Genomic DNA, 21,765 nt, shown 5'->3' on the forward strand with positions numbered 1-21,765 from the left:
ATTGATGTTTCTCTTTATTTCTTTTTCTCTCTCCCTCCTTCTCTCTTCCTCAGTCTCCTCCCTCCCTTCCACTCTCTCTAGAAATCAATGGAAAAAAAAAATATCCTCCTGCGAGGATTAAAAAACAACACACACACACACACCAGAAGAGCAAAAAGGTATTTACCTTCAGATTAACTAGTCCTAGGCAGCTATGCTTTCAGTTCCCAGACCGCTTTATAAAATGCTCTTAAAGACCTGCATTTTGATCCAGTGAACCCACTTCTGGGAATATATCCTAAGAATCCCAAAACACTGATTTAAAAAAATATATGCACCTCTATGTTCACTACAATGTTACTTACAATGGCCAAGATCTGAAAACAGCCTAAATGCCCATCAGTAGATGAGTGGATGGAAAAGCTGTGGTACATTTAATAAATGGAATACTACTTGGTAATAAGAAAGGAAATCTTATATTTTGCAATAGCATGGATGGACCTGGAGATTATTAGACTAAGTGAAATAAGCCAATCAGAGAAAGACAAATATATGATCTCACTTACATGTGAAATCTAATGAACAAAATAAACTGGTGAATAAAATAGATACAAAGGCATGGATGCATGGAACAGCCTGACAACTGTCGGAGGGGAGGGCGTTGGGGAACTGGATAAAAGGAAGTGATTAGCCACAAACATATACATGACACAGAGGCATAGACAACAATGTGGTGATAGTCAAGGGAAAGGAGGACTGGGGTAGGTGGAGGTGGGCAAAAGGAGGGAAAATGGGGAAGGAAAGTAACTTTTCTTGGGACCAGAGGCATACAATGTAGTCAGTGTGCAGATGATGTCTGAGTTGTACACTTGAAACCAGAAAGGCTTTGCAAACCAATAAAACCCCAATAACTTAGATTAAAAAAAAAGAAAAGAAAGAAAGAAATTATATCACTCCCTGGGTCCTCTACCCCAAGTGTCGTCTCAGAAACTGGCCATGACCTCACTTCCTACTTCCTGGCGATGGACCCCAATAGAACTTGGAACCCTGTAACCAGGCAGCCACCTTCTGTAACATCCCTATCCAGAGACACTGGAGAGGACACCATGTTTTCATGTTGTCGGTCTGCGTCCTGAGGCCTAGGCCTCGAAAAAGGCAGTAATGACCAGCTTGGGTTCTGGACCTCAGTCCAGACACCTGTAGCCCTCTTCAAGGTGGGACCCAGAGGTGACACAGGGAGGCCCAGGGAGATTTTATTCGGGCCAGGCTACCACTCTGATCCCACCTGAACAACCCACGTCCCCTCCCTGTATGTGTGCATGGAGAGGGGAAGGTTGGGGAAGGGGGTGTAAAAGGGAGATTCATGTTGGGAGGGTCTAACCAGAGCAGGAACAGGTTGAGGGCAGGTCAGATGCTGGTGGACCAGTAATGTCCACACCCCAGGTCAAGGCTGGCTGGGTGGATAGGAAGCGTGGGCAGTGCCCTTTGCTGGTTGTTTATCCTAAGCCCTGTAGATGAATCTCACCCCTGGGAGGAGGTCTGTACAGACCCAGGGCTGGGCCTGACCTAGGAGCAGAGGGTCCAGTGGCAAAAGAAGCATCGACCAGGGCTTGAAGCCTCCTGACCCACTGTTGATCACCGTCATTGCAGAGCTCAACACAGGACATGGAGGAGCATCAACGGGTCTATGAAGACCCCCAACCTGTCTCCACCAGTGAGGGGCAAATGAGCCACACAACCAAGATCCGGAGAAGGCCCGAAGTGAGTGTGGCCACTGGGGGGGAGGGAAGGAGGGGTCGTTTTGTGAACCAGTGCCCATGGATGGCTCCAGGACTCCTTCCATGAAGCCATCCAGTTTCCCCAGGCAGCTCACAATTTCCAAATCCAACCTAGAGACCTGTGCCCATGTTATCAAACCAGGCAAGAGTCCAAGGAGGCGGAGCCCAAGGGTGAGAAGGTGGGGGAAGTGGGGGTGGGATGGGGGATGGAGGTCCATACGAGCTTATGGGGAAGCATTGGTGCCAGACACACAGGGAGCACCCCCAGAGTCTGGCCAGGAGCAAAGACTGGCCTCAGACCACCCATCTGCTGGACTGTGGGCGGGGAGGACGTCCTGTGGTGGGTCCTGGGCTGTGGCTGTACTGTGTTTTGGAGGCACATGGAAATGCAGGCACGTGGGTGATCTTTTCTCTTCTCAAAATGTTTCTCCTCGTCAGAGCCCAGAAGGCAGAGCAGACTCCTGTTTAACACTTGCTGTCCAGTCCCAGGAGCCTGATTCAGGGGTAGAGCTGCAGGGGTATCACCTCGGTGGTCCTGCCACCTCCAGCAGCCCCTCCAGCTGCAGTTCTGGTGCTGGGGCCAGCCTGTGCAGCATCCTCCAGACATGACTCAGACCCTCCACCCCCCGCTGAAGAATGCTCTCCAGAATCTATCCTGGTCTCTGCCAGAGGAGCAGCCTGTGGAAATGCATCAGGGGCCGCCAGAAAGCCTTCCTCACAACACAAGGCCCGAGGGGTGCCACATCCCTGAGGTGCAGAAAACACTGGAAAGTCGGTGTTTCTGAAGGGACACAGGGCAAACACAGGCACTTCCAACGAGAGGCAGGACACACACCATTACATGGGAACACGCCCACAGTCAACCCCAGGGAGAGAGCACTATCACCAACAGACTGGCCGGCTTCTGGTCTGGTGGGGACCAGCCCTGGGGACAAAGGGAGGCAGCAGAGGCCCCAGGAGATCCCCTGGGGAGAAGGGGAAAGGCCCCTCCCCTAGGAGAACAGTGTGCAGGCCCTGCCCAAGTCCCACAGGGCACATCTGCAGCTGGCAGTGCTCACCCAGGAGTTTCCCCCACAGAAACTTGTGCACAATCGTTCCGAGATGGATTTTCAAGACTGCCCATCACAGCACTGATGAAATAGCCTTCGGAATTGGAAAAAACCACTAATGTCGATGGAAAGGGGATAGGGTCCACCCGTTCTGGTCCACATGGATGAGGGAAGCTGAACAGCTAATGTGAGTGCAAGAATCTCTACATGTCTGAAGATAAAGACCTCATGGGCCCTCTCATGTGAGACACGTGGACTCACTGTCTGCATCCAGGATCCTACCTGTTAGAGACCATACACATGTGATGTCAGCAGGCAGAATCGCATTCGTGAGAATGAGTCTGCCTGCGACAGAGACAAACAGAATGAGAGGGGCAGAGCCTGAGAGATATCCATCAAGCCACTTATTATGGTCACCTCTGTGGTGGGACTTGCAAATCTCTTACCATCACTCTGAGGTGATGTCTAAAATTTTATAATGCATGTATGATTTTGATAATTCTAAAAATAGTAAATTTATATTCAATATTATCAAGTTATCACTCATCTATGAAGTGTACTTCATTATATAGTTTTCACTTCATTATATAGTTTTCAATTTTTAAAGAATTTATGACAAAAAAATAAAGGTTTATTATAGTACAATAGTCAATTATAAAGTAATTCAGAATCAAGTAAAGAACTAAGTGCTTCCAGGGTGGAGAGCATACAAAAGCTATCACTATCATCATTTTGACTTCTATTAATCTCTGGACACTAATCTCTCTGTTTTGCTGTTTCCAATTTGCTACCAGATTAACGATGCTTATTAAATAAGTAACCCCTTAAAACACATAAAAGTCAATCACTTCCGGACTGGGACTTACTTGTAAATTGCACCATGTTTTCCCTCTGCTGTAAATAAAGCATGTGGCTTTAGGACATCTCCTTTCCCATTGCTGGAAACTAAACATACTTTTTGTTCTACTGAGGAACTTCAAAATCACCCCCTACAGCATTTCAAAGAGGGAGAAGTGAAGTCAATAATTGCAAACTCCAAAATTCAGTTTGCCAAAGAACTGACACTTATTTAAAAGTGTTATCTACCAGAAAAGACAGATGGGGAGAGAATAAGTTTGCTGCACTGCAAGACCCAGATAAACATACAGGGGAGGAAAGGAAAAAAGAAATAATGAGGTGAGGAAGCAGGGAGAGAGAAGAGGGAGAAAGATGGAATGGCAGCAAGATAACTTAGGAAGCACTCAGAAAATTCCTGAGCATTCATTCACCAGGCTAACAGGCGCTGGAGCAGGGTGTCAGCTGAGGTTACAGACCACAGGAAGGACTGAATCATTTCCCACCCAAGTGAAATCCGATCTTGCTCAGAAAACGACAAATGCTGTTGAAACTCTGGGCATTATTATTAACAACAGTATTAGCAACAGAATGGCTAACCACTATGTCCTAACTTTAAAAAAAATCAATAGCCGCCCTGACCCTGTGGCTCAGTGGTTGAGCTCAGACCCAGGAACCAAGAGGTCACATGCCTAGATTCCAGGCTTGATCACCAGTGGGGGGGGGGGGTGGGGGGGGGGGTGTGTGTTCAGAAGGAGCTGATTGATGATGTTACTCTACCATGGATGTTTCTATTTCTCTATCCTTCTCCCTTCCTCTCTAATAATCAATGAAAAACATTAAAAAAAAATCAACAGCCAGGCCGGGACCGGTTTAGCTCAATGGATAGAGCATCGGCTTGGGGACTGAAGGGACCCGGGTTCGATTCCGGTCAAGGGCATGTACCTTGGTTGCGGGCATATCCCCAGTAGGGGGTGTGCAAGAGGCAACTGATCGATGACTCTCTCTCATCGATGTTTCTAACTCTCTATCTCTCTCCCTTCCTCTCTGTACAAAATCAATAAAATATATTTTTAAAAAAAAATAAAAAAAAATAAAAAATAAAAATAAAAAAAAAATCAACAGCCAGAAAATGTCATAAATATGCTTTTTATAATATAACATATTAAAAAACCCCACTATATTACTTCTGCAAGTTTTAACGAAGCACTTACATTTCCCTAGGCATGGGGCACAGGATCCTTCCACTCCCATTTTAATAAACATGCACTTTTAATCTAGTTTTTAATTCATAATTTTGTTACTTTTTATGTAAAAGGAGCATCCCGAATTCTATAAACTCCACCCGCTCCAAAGCTGTAGCTGTCTATATCTGGAAGCATATGACAAAAGCAGAATAAGGACAGCACCTAACTTCTGAGTTCTGGACTCAGTGGAAAATAGTAATTACACTGCAGCATGGTGCACTCAATTCTGTACGAGGACAGAGGAATCCAATGCTGGCACCATGAGTCAGACAGAGTTTGGAGGAAATGTGACATGTGAATCATCCTGAAGGACGAACAATTAGAAGGATGAATAGTAAAAGCATCTCTTGCTAAGGGAAGGCTGTCTGCGAAGGCAATGAAACCGTAACGAACACAGAGAAGTTAATGACTGTGGTTCTATAATACTAGGCCACCAAACTAGACAGGAGCTAGAAAAGCCATGTTTCCTCAGTCTCCTTGGGACTCTGCCCTGCAGGCAGGCACAGTGAGCATACACAATGGGGAGTGGAGGAGAGATTACTAAAATTTATTTTCTGGAAAAACAATGCTAGCCAATGGACAAATAATTCACCAAAGAGAGAAAAGAACTAATGATAATACAACCACATGTTAGGCTGTTAAAGCAGCCCTATCTAAGACAAGGCAAGCTTAGCATAAGGCAGTGGCAAGGAAAAAGAAAGGAGATACGCTCAGTAGAGGGAATAAAAAGATTCAATGACCAGTAGACGTATGTTGGGGACAGGTGGAAGGAGTGAGAGAGAGCAACAGAGACCAACTCTCAAAGTTTTTAATCTGGGAAACCAGAAACATTGGGACATCCTTAGGTTAAAGAAAAGCTGCAGAAATAGGAATGTCATCTGTTTTTAGAGGAAGGAGTGGAAATGTATTCCTTTCCGACATATTGATCTTGAAATACCTTTGTAAAATAGGAATTACCAGAATTTAAGTGCCACGAGGGCAGTGATTTTTGTTGGTGGTGGTGGTGGTGGTTCCTCCCCCCACCCCCCCCCCACCCCTTACAAGGTTATATCCCCAGTACCAGTAATATTGGCTGGCCCAGAGTAGACACCTGATAAATATTTGTTGAAAGAGTGAATCAATTACATCTGTGAATCTAGGGCGAAAAGAATTCAGAAATAGAAAAGAAGGAAATCACTAGCCTCCAGGTATTGCTGAAGTTACAGCAGATTTGATTTCTCAGTAAGAAGTCATAGAGATGAACAAGAGGGGAGAACGGAGGGAGGATGGAAGACTGGTCAATATGAACATTAAAAAATATATTTTATTTTAGAATTATTTCAGTGGTAGAATCAATAAGAAATAAAGATCCTTCATGCTTGATCACACTAAACATCACACTCACAAGCACTCAAAATACTAGGCCAGAAATCGTGTTTATTTAGCTGATAAGGCTTACTTGACATCACTTTGCTTCCTATACCAACATGAAAATAAATTACTTATGGAAAATAACCTTAATAAGGTCAAATTAAATAGAAGATAAAATATCTTAAACAGACTTCACACAATTATCTATGAGGTAAGTTAAAAATCCTAGTGGAATGAAAAAACATACCAGCAAGTTTAAAGATAAAGTCTCTCTCTGTATATGGAGGGGAATACTATAAAAAATACAAAACTGTCCATATACATATTTGCATAATACGCATATACTCAAGAAAAAATGTCCACATTAATAAAATTAGTGTTTTCCATTATCTGTACTAAAGAATTACCAGAAAAAAAACTTATATCCCTCTGTCAGTGAAGAGGTGTCACTGTCTGAATCAGCTGATAATCTTGTTAGTCAGCGGAAGTGTGCAAGTGTACGTTACTGAGAATAACTGAGGCTGAGGAGGAGGGCATGGGGGCATCTGTAAGAGCTAACAGTAAAAATAAATAAGTGAAATGTAAAATAGACATGAGAAATTACAGGCCAGGGGCAACCATATACAAACTGATAAATCCAGAGCCTAGGCCCATAGTTGGCAAACTGCGGCTCTCAAGCCACATGCAGCTCTTCGGCCCTTTGAGTGTGGCTCTTCCACAAAATACCAAGGGCCTGGGCGAGTCTATTTTGAAGAAGTGGCGTTAGAAGAAGTTTAAGTTTAAAAAATTTGGCTCTCAAAAGAAATTTCAATTGTTGTACTGTTGATATTTGGCTCTGTTGACTAATGAGTTTGCCGACCACTGGTCTAGGCAAACTTTTAAGTTGTTACTTTTAGGAAGAACGTGATGGTTTATTATGCCTGCAATGACAATATCTATCTCGTAATGTTATGCAATGCATTACATATTTGACTGGTGATTCTGTATTTCTATGGTTGATTATTCTTGAAACTGAGGAGATGATAGAAGGGGAAGACAGGAGAAGAGGAACTGATATATAGTTATTTTGCTGCAATAACATGAGGAATTTACTAAAATTAATATCCTTCTTTGTCTGTTTTTGCCTGATATTCAATTTGTTTTTGTGACAAGAATGAATTCACCTGAAAGATTGGAACCAAGAGCACACATTCACACACAAGAAACAATATAATAAAGTCTGGACCACCTATGCAAAGGCAAAGAAAAAAATAGCCAAAAGGAATGACAGTTTACACAGTTTACAGCATGCTCACAAGACTTCAAGTAGTTCAGATACAAAAAACATGTATTAAAAAAACAAATTAATATGAACCTACCTGAACATGAGCCCTAGCATCCTAGCCATAAAAGATAAATTAGCATGGCCCAATTCAATTCCCTGATTACTGATTCACAGATAAATATAATAGGCTACACTACTTAGTTACCATATGTAATTCTATAGGACTCACTAGAGCACGAGAGCCATCCTGAAAACTAGTATTTTCCCTCTGAAAACATTTTAAAAGGTTTTATTCTCTTTCAATAAACATAACTATTTGCTTCTTACTCATCCACTACTTAACAATGTTCATTAACTGTATTTTACTATGCTACTCCAAGGACTAAGTGTTACTAAGATTATAAATCAATTTTTACTTTTTTTTTTTTTTTGGATAATCTAGAGAGCACATCTGCCTAAAATGGTATTGTTTTTGGGTTTTGCCACTTAATTTCAATTAATTGATCAGAAAGTGTACAGACAGACATAAATGCTTAAAGGGACCCAAAAAGTCTGAATCATTTCTTCCAGAATACTGTGTTTGCACACTATAATGATTATCCCCACTTCAATTCTTACTTTTTTTGATGGTCTTGGTTGTAACATATACTGCATGACAATTATTTGGATAATGTAGGCACCAAATTACTACTTTGTTAACCAATTCACTATATGGTTGTCACATAAATTTGTCACAAGCCGTGACAAATAAATCAATAAAAAATAAAGAAGTGTCAAAAATTAGCAAGTCAGAAGCATTAGGCAAGCAGTCTGGACAACAAAGGTTTGGCTCGCTTAGGAAACTCACCATGCTATGCTTCTACTCTTCAAAAGACAGGATGCAAAAGCTGTGGAGTCTCAATACTCATGTGACTTTTTTAAAAAAATCACTTGATATCTTTAAAAATTAGAAACATTTAAATTTCTTCATTTTACAATTACTGGTAGGTTTTTTAAAAGTATGACTTACATAGTTTCAAACTTCAAGAAACATCAATTAAGGGCACTTAACTTTTACATTTATAAATACCATCAAACACAAAAGTCTGACACACACAGTTGAAACCAAGAACAAATACTCTACAAGACAATGTATAAAGCATAAAAGAACCCTAAACTATTTTAAATATTCCTGAATGATATATCTATATAATGATCTAGTACTCAGCAATAAATAATAATGTTATTAATACAGAAATCCTGGACAAATCCCAAAATAGAGTGTAAAAGAAGTCAAACAAAAAGAACATACTGTGAGATCCCAATTATATGAAACTCCAGAACAGTGGTTCTCAACCTTCCTACTGCTGCCACCCTTGAATACAGTTCATGTTGTGGTGATCCCCAACCATAACATTATTTTCGTTGCTACTTCATAACTGTAACTTTGCTACTGTTATGAGTCACAATGTAAATATCTGTGTTTTCTGATGGTCTTGGGTGACCCTGCTAGCGGTTCTCAACCTGTGGGTCAAGAACCGTTGATGTAGAGCCTAAGACCATCAGAAAACACAGATATTTACATTACGATTCATTAACTAGCAAAATTGCAGTTATGAAGTAGCAACAAAAATAATGTTATGGTTGGGGGTCACCACAACATGAGGAACTGTATTAAAGGGTCAGGTATCAGGAAAGTGAGAACCACTGCTCTAGAGAATGTGAACTAATCTACAGGGACAGAAAGCAAGTCATGGGAGATGGGAGACAGGCAGAAGGGGAGGCTGGCAAGGCTTACACGGGGTCAGGAGCGTAGTTTATGTCCACTGTCTTGACTGGGAGTATGGTTTCTCACAGACCAAAATTCAACAGATTGTACCCTTTCAATGTGTGCAGTTCACCATGTCCATTGTAAAGTATGCCACGATTAAACAATCCTGCCTCTGACTGGAGAAAGGGTGGAACCTGAATGTCCTGGTTCAGCCCCCACCAATGTCCCCTGAACTTAATGGAGCTGGCGAGGGACCAGTAATCCAGGCCCAGGGGTGTTTCTTCTTTTGTTTTCCTACTTCAAAACAGACCTCAGAGTACTCTGTGATTTAGCCTGACCCAACCTATAGAGTCAGCAGATTCTATCGGAACAAAGAGGCATTCTGTGCTCTACTTTTCTAAGTGGGAATAGAATATCTATTTAACTATTCCCAGCAAAACGGTGCATGTGGAAGGAAGTGGGTGTGGTGGGAGGAAAGGCAGAATTCCAATTGCACGGAATCCTAGAGTTGAGGCCTCCCTGGGTCCTACAGCGGGAAATAAATGTCCCCGAGAGGCAGACTTCACACTTTGACTAATTAAGATTAAATACTCATGGAAGGCTGGGAGAGGTGGGACATAGCAAGGGAGCTCCTCACCTAAGGCTGTGTGAACTTTACCCGGTCATACCTTAGACAAACTGGACCTGCTAAGGAGGCCTAGCAACATTCAAGAAAAGCTGGGCATACCTGGTATAGATCAGATAGCGTCTTTTAAGTCGTAGAAAAAAATCTTTAACTTCATGATTCTATCCTTGCGGTTTTCTTAGGTCACTGATGTTCTGAGAGCACAGAATGGCAGATTTCCTGACCATTTCCACAACCAGCTCCCTGGTGCAAGGCATGCCAGGGGCCCATACAATTCCATAAGATAAAGCTATTCTAAGGTTAACTGTAGTCCACGTAACAAATAATTTTGAGCAGAAATCAAGATTTAAACATGCATTCTCCACTGGTGTCCTGTGTGCCACATGGACTCTGAGGAGGTTAACTACCATACTCCTCAGAGTCAAGAGACATTGGTTCAGACAGCTGCTATTAAAGAAGATATGGAGGTCTAACAACCTCAGACCCCATTTCCTCACTGAGAAAATGATCAATCAATGAAATCTGTTGATCAACATCTCTGGTTTCCCATTCGTTATATCAACATAATGTAGTATCCTCCGTTCACAAATACGTGTTTTCTTTGGGGAAAAGGAGGCTGCACGTAGGTGATAGAATTACGGGTAAATTTTTCCCTTCTTTGAGGTAGTCTATGTCTTCCATATACATATTTTTTAAATATGCTTTTTTTTATCATAAAAAAGTTACCCGAAGAAATAATTACCGTATTTTTCGGACCATAAGAAGCTCCGGACCATAAGACGCACCAGTTTTTAGAGAAGGGAAATGAAGAAAAAAAGATTCTGAAACAAATAGTGTCCTAAAATATTTTATGTGCATTAAAACCCAACATCACAGTCATAAACACATGTAATCAACCCTGTAAAGTAAACAGCAGCATTTAGAACCATTTTAGAGCCGGGCAAGCACACAGAGACCACACAGAGCCGGGCAAGTAAAAAAACTTTTTTTTTTAAGTATATGTGTAGGCTATATTTGGACCATAAGACGCAGGGACTTTTCCCCCCCACTTCTGGGGGGAAAAAAGTGCATCTTATGGTCCGAAAAATACGGTATCTTACATATTTTATTCTAGTTTTAAGATCTAAGCATTAATGGGTAAACTATATCAACACATATTCAAATGATAAACATCAAGTCATCAACAGAATCTAAATACATTTTTCCTCAAGATCTATCTATCTCACTCTCTCTTTGGTATATTTCTGTTTTTTCTTTTCTTACAAGTGTTTCCTTTTTCATGTTCTCCTCATGCATTTATTTATATCACCTTAGATCTGGAGGTGGAGTTGTTTACAAGGAAATAACAATGAAAGCTGTTTTCACAGATACAAATCAAACTAAAAGGAGATAAAAATATGAATTCCCTAGACCAAACAAATTTCACCACCACGGGGGGGGGGGGGGGGGGGGGGGGGGGGGAGATGTAGAAGAGCAAGAACTTGTCTTTTACCTTTTTTTTTTTTTTTTTTTTTTTAACTCAGCTGGCTAAATTTGGAGGAATTGTTTTAACAATTTTAGTCTAAAGAATTGCTTTAACATTATCAATAATTATAATTTCGACACTTAAAAACAGTTTCATTATTTTGTGATGCAGAAAACATATCAAATCTTTTATCTTTCCAAAAATGGGAAGATTTCTAGGGAAAAAAGATTATGTCAAATATTTGCCCACAAAATATGCACAGGATATATACAGTTTTTAGATTAATGTAATTAAAAATATTTTTTAAAATGCTGCTTAATCAGACTCCAAAACTATCGTGAAAATATTTTACGATACATTTAAAAAGAAAATTAAGACTATGTGTACAAGAATGAATGCCAATTTCCCAGTAAACACCAGGATAAAGAAAACAAGTGGCCTCAGGCCAAAGCTAAAATATAATACCTTGTCCTCACATGGCAGTTTCCCTTTACTCACAAATATCAAATTACACTACCATCACAGCCCCTACATGGCCTCCCTCCCTTACCTTGAACCAGTCCATTCTTCAAGGTCTCACCAGATTACATACAGCCTGAGTCTATGCCAGCCTTGCCATCTCTTTAAGAACTCTTTTATGGGCTGACTTATGTCCCCAAATTTGTATGTTGAAATCCTAACCAGTACCTCGGAATATGATCGTATTTGGAGATAGGGTCTTTAAAGAAGTAAGGTTAGATGAGGTCACTGCGGTGGTGCCTAACCCACTAGGACTGGTGTCCTCTTAAGAAATTTGGACCGAGGCGTACACAGATGGGAGCCCGTGCTAAAACAAGGGAGAAGGCGGCCATCCACAAGTAGTCAGCAAGCAATCCCAGGCGGATGTCTAATTTATTTGAATCCCTGTAACTTTCATTAAATGTAAAACACTTTATCCTTTTCTCTGTGTATTTCTCCAATTAACAAACTATAGCAGTATATTGATTTCTAGCCCTATACAATATGCCTTCGAATCCATCTACTACTCTCTACTAAATGAGTAACTACCACGGAGCTTCATGGGAAATATTTCACAGGAAGGCAATGGATTACTCAGCATCAGTTTGCTTTATCCAGAAGTATTTTTTTCATCTCATTCTTAATTGCCCATATGGGACTTCACTATAGTTATTTAATCTCAGTATACCAACTTTACCATACTACATACAATTTCCCAACTGTATTTATGTGGATGCTCTCCTACGAATGACACTAATTTATAAGAGAAAAAAATACCTTTCTTCTTGTAAGTATGGGGTTAAATAACGTATGTAACAATGTAACTCTATGAAACTAATGTCTACTTTAGGCAAACATGTGGTCTTCGAGAAGATTTAACTGACTGGGAAATATAATCATGATATAGGATACAGTCACAGGCACCATCAAGCAGTTCTGAATCTATGGAAGCTCTCTGCTTCTTTCCTTTGAAGCACAGGATCTGTCCCTGGCAGGTGTGTTGTTTGCTCCAGCATAGATAGGGACATTTCCAGACCAATACATCAACTTTAAGAACTCTGTTATGGGCTCAGATATTTTACAAAAGTCACAGAATTCTTCATGTGTGCTATAAATAAACAAAATGGAGCCAATCAACCTAAAAGAGTCAAGTCTATGATGTCAGACTTGGGATGTAATCTGGAGAGAACAATCTGCCTTTAACTCAGACAGTTACCTTACAGGTAAATTCATTTTCACATGTTGGCTTCTAAATCTCTTCATCTTAACTCTAGACAATGTGTTCCCTTCTTCATTTGTAAAGCACAGCCGCCCCGCCAGCAGCTTAAGACTAAAGTCCTGCATCACAACAAAATTACTCTTCAAGGATTTCCATGCACCTGTCCTGAGCACACCCACCTTGCTGGGATATAATACACTCTGGAAAAAGCCTCCACTCCCCCTCACAGTGTATGTGCAGTAAAAAGGTATCTAAAATGGAAAGACATCCTTAAGGGCCAAGCAGAGCAATGTCTACATGTAGGAATTTGGAGCACAAAAAAAATTGACTGACATCTCTCTTTTCCGAAGCCACAACAGTCAGGCCTAGGAGATAATAGGAAAAGATGTGTTAAGGAGAGAAGAAAAATCAGGAACTAAAGAGGGGAAGAAATACTGCCAAGGAAAGAAAAGGAACACACGTAAGAGGTATGGTGCCCATCTGATTGACCTATTAATACAATGGAGATACGCTTCATCAGTTTTTTCATGTTTTTTGTTAGTTTTAGCAAAGTGAGGTAGAAAAGAGTAGAGAAAAGTTCACACTAGCTTTGCCTTGCCCTCTGAAAAGAACCCATGACATGCTCTAGCCCCTTGCTCTCTTTACCGAAAGAAACACAATGATAGTCCTCAAACCTACTCAGGTACCAGAACAGATAGAAGTTACTAGAACTCATTGCAGAACGCGTTGAAATATGGCCATCTATATTAAAGTTAAAAATATGAAAACACACAATTTCTGCTCATGAGAAACTCCATTTTATCCTAGATTCCAACAGAGGAAGATACCAAAAAGTTGAGGATGAAACTTGGAAATGAGAAAATCGCACACGATGATTTGTAATTAGTCTATTTTGGAGGAGGGCGGAAGTCTGCCAGTTCAGGGGGCACCAGACACAGGGCCTGAGAGGCAATAAAATTAAACAGTGCGCCTATCACACAAAGGGAGTATTTCAACAATACTTTCCCTTATAGAGTAACAGTAATTAACAGGACATATTTCAGACTCTGAAGGCTATACACCTGTCTCTGCTATGCAACCACTCAACTCTGCCACTAGCTGTGAAGGCAGCCATGCCCATGCACAGCAAGGAGGAGACACTGACAGTAGGTTTAAGTGTGTCTGTGCTCCAACCAAACTTAAATACGGACACAAATTTGATTTTCATATAATTTTCACATGAGAAATAATATTTTAATTGTGTCTTTTCATTCATTTAAAAGTGTACAAACCACCCCTAACTCCTAAACCTTGGGGACAAAAACCACTGCAGCAGGCCAATTTGGCCTATGGCCCTTAAATCTGCACACCCTCGCCTTTGTTTGTTTGTTTGTTTGTTTGTTTGTTTGAACCTAATGTGAAGTCTGGGTAGGGACAGAGCCCAATCTAGACAGAAAAACGCATTTGAAAAGTACTCCATAAAGGAGCAGCATGTCTAGGCATCCCAGGCAAGATTAAGCTCTTTCCACCCCTCCCTCAGGCCAGGCACAGGTGCATCCATCCAGGGCTCTGCATTGTATGAGAAGTTCAAGCCAAGGAACTTTAAATGTTGTTGGCTTTTTAAATACAATTGTCTACTGAAATTCTACCAGGCACTAAATGCATATATTACACATGTAGATAATTCAACCCTTAAAAAAAAAAAAGTTCATTATAAACACCTGCCCCAAGCCCCAAACCATCCCCAGGTTCGTTCCTCAGATCAGGTGTTACTTATTCTGTAAAATGTTTCCTAAATGTTCCCAAACACAGAAGGATATTTATACCACAGCTGTCCCTCAAAGCTGGATGATAGGCCACTTTCCGCATCCTTCCCCTCTCAACACCAAAACAACACGGAGGGGGGTTCCTTCTGGCCTGGCAAAGCCGTGGCCATCTCATCTGAGGATACATACCAGTGAAACCCTAGTCGCCAGCCGAACCCTCCCCACGCCAGGCGCCCACAGCGCCCCCGCCCGGGCTCCTCCCAAGCAGAGCAGCCTCCGCAGCCCCACCCGCGGAGGAGACGGACCCAGAGGTCTCCAGATCCCAACCAGCCTCTACCCCTGAACCCCTGACCAGCAGCGGCCCCCGCCCGCCCGCGCAGGCCCCTCCTCTCCTCCGCGGCCCCAGCTTCCATCCCCAAGGGATCTGCAGGCACGAAACTGGCCTTTGTGCCTCTGCAAAGAGCGCAGGCCACGATGCACACCCGCACCACCGCCTGTGCTCACGCAACTCCCAAGACACAAAGCGTCTCCCTAAGGGCGCTCCCCAGGGCGCATCCGGCACCCCGGGTCTGCGAAATCCCAGATAAAAATCAGCTCTTCCTCCCCCAACAGCGCCGGGGACGGGGTAGGGGGTGGGGGAGAGGAAGATGTGAAGCAAAACGCTGGCACCGGCGTGGGCAGCAGAAGCTAAGGCACAGGCGCCAAGGGGAGGGGGTCCCCATTAGCGGCGCGGTCTGGGTCCCCAGCGGGCGGGGCGTGAGACCCAAAGCAGGGACATCCTCCCCCCCCCTACATCCCCACCCTCACCCCCACCCCCACCCTCTACCCTCTACCCGCCCCGCACGGCCCGGCGCCACATAACGGCGGACAGGGCCCCCGTTCAGCTGGAGAGCAACAGGCTCCTGCGCCCAGCCCGCGCGCCAGGCCCGGGCCCCTCACCTTGGCACCGCGCCCCCCGCCCCGCCCCGGGCGAAGGAAAGGAACAAACTTCCCAACCCCTGAAAGTAACAGAAACAAGCGGGTGGGGAAGGGAGGCGTGAAGGACCCGGGACTGTGGTTGGGAGGGTGGGGGAGGGAAGCCAGGAGCAGAGGAAAGAAACTTCCAGACCTCATCCTTTTAAAGGGCCCAGGGAGCAGCGGCTTCCCTTCCCGGGGCCTCGCGGGGTGGGGCTAGCGCAGCCGCCCCCGCCCCCCCGTCCGAGCCCGCAGCCCGCGCCCGCGCACCCCCGCCCGGCGCGCGCACAGGGCTCGGGCGCGCGCTCCGCCCTCCGGCCCGTCCCGGCGCCGCTTACCCGGCTCGCGGCGGCCGCCCCCGGCGGCGGGGAAGCAGAGGGGGCGGAGGGCTGGGGGGCCGGGTCGCCGGGGACGCCCAGCGCCGGGCCTCGCCCACGTCCTCCCGCTTCCGAAGTAACGGCCCGGGGAGGAGCTTCGAGAAACGCGCAGACACGGTCACGCGCGGCCGAGAAACTTAATCCCGCCGCCGGCCCGCGCCGCGCCGAGCGCGCCCCCGCCCCCCGCGCGCGCTGCGGAGGCTGCAGGGCCCCAGCGGCTCGGGATGCGTGACGCCCGCGGTCGGTCGGCCTGCGGGGCGGGCGCGCTGCAGCCAATCAGGGGGCGCGGCCCCGCCTGCGGTTGGTCTGAGTTTTTTTTTGTTTTTTTTTTAATTTATTTTATTGATTATGGTCTCACCTAATTGTCCTCATCCCCCTCCCCCCATTCCCATCCCAAATCCTCCCCTACATACGCCCCCTCCACCCCACTCCCTGTTGTCCATGGCCACTGGCCAGGCCCATATGCATGCAGACAAGTCCTTTGGTTGATCTCTTCCCCTTACCCCCCACCCTCCCTTACTTTCCCTCTGAGGTTTGAGAGTCTGATCGCTACTTCTCTTTCTCTGGACCTGTTCTGTTCTCAGTCTGTGTTGTTCATTATTTCCTCTAGATGCTTGAGATCATGTGATCCAAGAAATACCCTTGTGAGAACCGAAACTGCGACAAGCCATAATGGTTATGCTGAGAGGCAAATGGATCCAGTCTGTAGTGAGTTCCTTTCTGGGCCAACAGTTCTTTTGAGTCCCCATTTCAATGTCAAATAGTTCCTTATGTGTACATGTCAGCCATGATATTTCAGATCTAGTTGGTGGACAAATGGTGGTAATGCAGCTGTGTGTTGCTGAAGGATGCCCAGGACCAAACCAGAGACGGTCCAAGTTTTAAACTGGCTCCCGGGCTCCTGGCCTGGAAGGTGGGGAGCGGACCCTGTGAGGTGGCCAGAGGGGACCCGGACACCCAGTTACATGGGGTGTCAAACAGAAAGGGATCATTCTTTTAGATGCATGTGGCCCGTGTCCTGTTTGGGACATACTTACAGAAAACACATGTTTCATGGATGAACCGAAATGCGAGTTTAACTGGAGTCCCCGTAGTTTAATCTGTAAGTCTCACAATCTGTGGGAACTGGCAACCTCTATTTCTAGTTCTAGGGACTTTTTTTTTTAAAAAAAGTTTTACCATGTGGACTGCCCTGTGGATGCTTTCTGCATGGGAAGCTTATGAAAGCGGAAGGATGCCTTGAAAAGCACTGTAATGAGGAGGCATGGGGCAAAGAGGCACTAATAATGTCACTTCATAAGTTCCTTTCAGCAAATCAATGTGAAATCTTAGGCATGTGTTCCCATTAAAAGACAGAAACAATAAACACGAAGGAAGAGCTCAGAATGGCGTGGTGCTGGGAAAAGCATTTATTTCCATTGTGTGCCACTTGAGATTTGTCTTTCCTTAAAGAGGGAATAAATGCTGATGGAGGGAGACGTGACATGGGGTGGTGAACACACAATACAGTGTATATAGGTGATGTATTATAGAATTGTACACCTGAAATGTATATAATTTTATTAACCAAAGTCACCCCAGTAAATTTAAATAAATAAGTAAATTATTTAAAAGGCATAAGAAAAAGATTGTCTTTTTTTCATACTTTCAGTTCCTGAATCCCAGTAATCTTTTCTGTGGAAGAAAATTGCTCTTTTTCAATACATAGACTTGATATTAGAGTATATATCAACAAATACTCAGAAGTCCAATCCTATATAATAAAAGGACAATATGCAAATCAACCAAACCAAAGAACAACCAGTTGCTATGATGTGCACTGACCACTAGGGGGCAGATGCTCAATGTAGGAACTGCCCCCCTGATGGTTACTGCTCTCACATAGGGGGAGCACCACTCAGCCAGAAGCCAGGCTATAGGCTGGCAAGCACAGCGGCCTGCCTCCATGGCAGCACTAAGGATTCTGCAAGGAGCAGGTCTAAGCCATCAGTCAGACATCCCCTGAGAGCCCCTCGACTGCGAATGGGCACAGGCAGAGCTTAGGGACCCCCCGCCCCAGTGCAAGGATTCCAGTTTAAAACATTTAAATATTATTTTAGCCCAGCTGGTGTGGTTGAGTGGTTAAGCCTCAACCCATGCACCAAGAGGTCCACATCCCATTCCTTGTCAGGGCACATGCCTGGGTTGGGAGCTTGATCCCTAGTAGGGAGTGTGCAGAAGGCATCAATGGAAAATGTGATGATGTTTCTGTCTCATTCACTTTTCTATTTCTCTCCCTTCCTCTCTCTCTAAAAATCAAATAACAACAACAAAAAACTCTCTTTAATATCCTGAATAAAAGTTCTATTTTCTTTGGCAGACATGTAAATTTGTTGTTTGTCAACAAAAAAAACCCACAACAGACAATAAAAGAAAAAAACAGCCTTGCATTTCTCCAATATTCACCAAATATTTAAAAGGAAACACAGTATACACACACACACACACACACACACATACACATATATATATATATATACACACACACACACACACACAAAGCTTTAGAGGGAAATTTATTTGGGCAATATATATATATATATATATATATATATATATATATATATATATTGATTTCAGAGAAGGAGGGAGGTAGGGAGAGAAAGAGAGAGAGAGAGAAAGAAACATCAATGATGAGAGAGAATCATTGATCAGCTGCCTTTTGCAAGCCCCCTACTAAAGACTGAGCCAGCATCCCAGTCATGTACTCTGACAAGGAATCGAACCGTGACCTCCTGGTTCATAGGTCGACACTCAACCACTGAGCCATGCTGGCCAGGGGTATTTGGAGCTTTTGACTGGATATTTTCTGAAAGCTGCAAAAACAGATTGTTTGCCTGCAAATGATTGAGAGTTAAGTAATGTGAGCTCAGTACTCGGGGTGCCTTCAATCCAAAGCCCCTTGTGCTTTAACAAGCATGGTCAATGTAGATTTGCCCACTGAGGAAATAAGACACTGACTAGATTTCTTCAGACTCTATGGATATTCACCTCCTCTGGGTCCTGTGCAAATAAAAGTCAAGTTCTGATGAAGGGAAAATTCAGCTGAGCTTATCTATTCTCTTGTATCTTCAACACATCTCTATCCTTTCCATCAGAATTCCCAAGCTCCCCTGCCACGTTAAACAATTTTCCTCTCCATAACGTTTGTGCTTTTTGCCATGGAAAAAGCTTTATCTCAGAGCATTTGAGGAGGTTTCTGTTTTGCTTAGAAATTCCAAATGATTCCACCTCTTCTAATAGCAAAGCACTTAAGATCAAATTTTTCTGGAGAGAGAAAGAGAGAGAGAGAAAGAGAGAGAGAGAGAGAGCCTTCTCCACAGTCCACTTCTCTCCTGCTACCAGTCTTTCTTTCTCCCCTCTTCTTTATGGTTCAGTTTCTTGAAATCAGCTAACTCCATCTGGCTTCCTACCCAAATCGCTGCAGTGATGAACACCCACTACATAAATCCAATGGATATGTGTCTCTGCTCATATGTCTTGTCCTCTCAGAAGCACCCATAATGGTTAGTTGAACATCCTCCTCAGAAGTCCTGACCCCAGCCCAGTCCATGCAATCACATTTTTATTTGTGCTATTTCCTGTTACTCAGGAGCAGATGTGTGGGACCTGAAGCTTATACAATTTGGGGCTTTGCTTTGATTAAAAAAAAAAAAAAAAAAAAAAAAAAAGAGAGAGAGAGAGAGAGAGAGATCTTTCTTTTGAAAATGTTACAAAAATATAGGACCATGTAAACATTGCTTAGGGCTCCTCCGAGGCCAGAGAAGGACCCAGAGTCTTAAGCTTCCTTGCTTCACAGCAGGCTGCCTCTGTCAACAGGTCATTCACTGGCCAATCTTCTTTGCCAACTAACCTCTTCTACATAACTATTATTTTAGACCTCACCTGAGGGTATGTGTTTATTTTCATTGAATTGTGAGAGAGAGGGAGGGAGAGTGAGGTGAGGGAGGGGAGGAAACAACAGTGATGTGAGAGAGAAACGTTGATAAATTGCATCTGTAGGCACCCAATGGGGATCGAACCCACAACCTTTTGGTGAATGGGAAGACCCTCCAAACAACTGAATTACACCAGCCAGGGATCCTTAACCTTTAAATTCTGGAATTCCTTATGTAATAAACCCTCTTTTTTATTTTCACCTCTAGCTTATCATCTTTTGGTGAAAGATTCCAAAATTTTTATCTTCAATCAAGACTTCACCATATGTTTGAGTGTTTGACATCCCTGTTTGCCTCTCTCAAACCTAGATTATCCAAAATGGAACCATTTCAGGATGTTTCTTCTCATCTTTCACAGTTCAATGTCTCAGTGAATGGCACTGCCATGAACATTACTCCATGTCTCGCACAAACTAGCTTAGACCCATTGTGATACATTCTCATTGTATCCTATACTTTTGTTCATAGTATTCATCATACTTTATAATTGTATATTTAGTGTTATCATTACTTATGCAATATCTCCTTTCCAAGCTAGATCATAAACTCCACAATGTAACACTCAGTTTCTCTTTAAATGACATGGGATGAATATATGCCTGCAATAAGAAACAATTTGTCTATGTGTAACTTTGGTGTTCTTGCCATACAGTCATTATCTCAGGGCATCTCATTGGAGAAGATCCTCTTAATGCTTAGAAATTCCAATGCATTTCTATTCCTTGAATAGTAAAGCACTTCCATTTGTCCATTTTCCAAATCTGGTCATTCTCAAACGCAAAGGAAATAATATGAAGTACTAGCTGCTAGGAGAAATATGTATCATTTTACTTTTGAGGACTCTGAGAATACCTTTAATATGATAGCTAGTGAAGCAATGGTCCCCTTATATTTCTTCTAGCAGCTAGCACTTCATGCACCTTTTCCTTTTGCATTTGAGAAGGACCAGATTTAGAAAATGACACATGAAAGTGCTCATAACGTTGAATTAGAGGCAAGTTGAAGAAAATCCCCCGGTTTACTGCAAATATACAAATGAGATTATTGTTTTGGTCTCCTTTAGTGGAGGGAATCCTACTTTGAAGAGTAGTGACTTGGAGGACAGTAAACCACTATGTTTACATTAGTTCCTCCATAAAATAATACTGCCCTGGAGGAAGCGTCCAAGCAGCAGCTTCCCCTTTTGAAGTTAACCATATGTGCTGGGTCCTCCTGTGCTTGTTCTCACCTGGAGGCTCCCAGATTTCCTGGAAATAAAACTTTATAGAGAAAGCCAAAGTCTTAAGCACATAAAGCAGGGCTGCTATTTTCTGTTGACACTCACCCCATTTATATAGATTAACAATTCTTTCCATTAAGTGTCAATCACAGCCTCTGGATCTGAAGATGAAGGAACTAGGAATGTTGTCTGCATTCCACCTTTATTTCTAGTGAGGCATCCTCCATAAAAAATCTTATTTTCCCCCTCTTAAATTGGAATAACGCTCAGACTAATTTTTGTAAGAAAAAAAAGGGGGGAGAGGGGAGTAGAGCGGAGTTCCAGAATTGGTTAAAAAAAATTTTTATTATGATTTAACAAGTACAAACATAAATCAAGTGCATAATATTACTTTACATTTGTAGCTCCTCTATATCTCTGAAACTGGTGAAAGGC

General features: G+C 43.2%; 1 protein-coding gene across 7 annotated transcripts in view; it reads right to left on the bottom strand.

Moving 5' to 3' along the window:
• The window catches only part of MPDZ (multiple PDZ domain crumbs cell polarity complex component), a 156,514-nt gene extending 140,185 nt beyond the window's left edge, over positions 1-16,329 (bottom strand). For 4 of the 7 annotated variants that reach the window (XM_045580244.1, XM_045580243.1, XM_045580242.1 and 1 more), the window contains exon 1: positions 16,096-16,328. The gene's annotated coding sequence lies outside the window, so the exon portion shown is untranslated. Of the gene's footprint in view, positions 1-15,911; positions 15,935-16,095 lie in introns of those variants that run through there. The other 3 variants (XM_045580241.1, XM_045580245.1, XM_045580239.1) reach the window with 3 other exon arrangements.
• Positions 16,330-21,765: the final 5,436 nt, after the last annotated feature.

This window comes from Pipistrellus kuhlii, unplaced genomic scaffold (genome assembly GCF_014108245.1).
Source record: "Pipistrellus kuhlii isolate mPipKuh1 unplaced genomic scaffold, mPipKuh1.p scaffold_m20_p_12, whole genome shotgun sequence".
NCBI lineage: Eukaryota > Metazoa > Chordata > Mammalia > Chiroptera > Vespertilionidae > Pipistrellus > Pipistrellus kuhlii.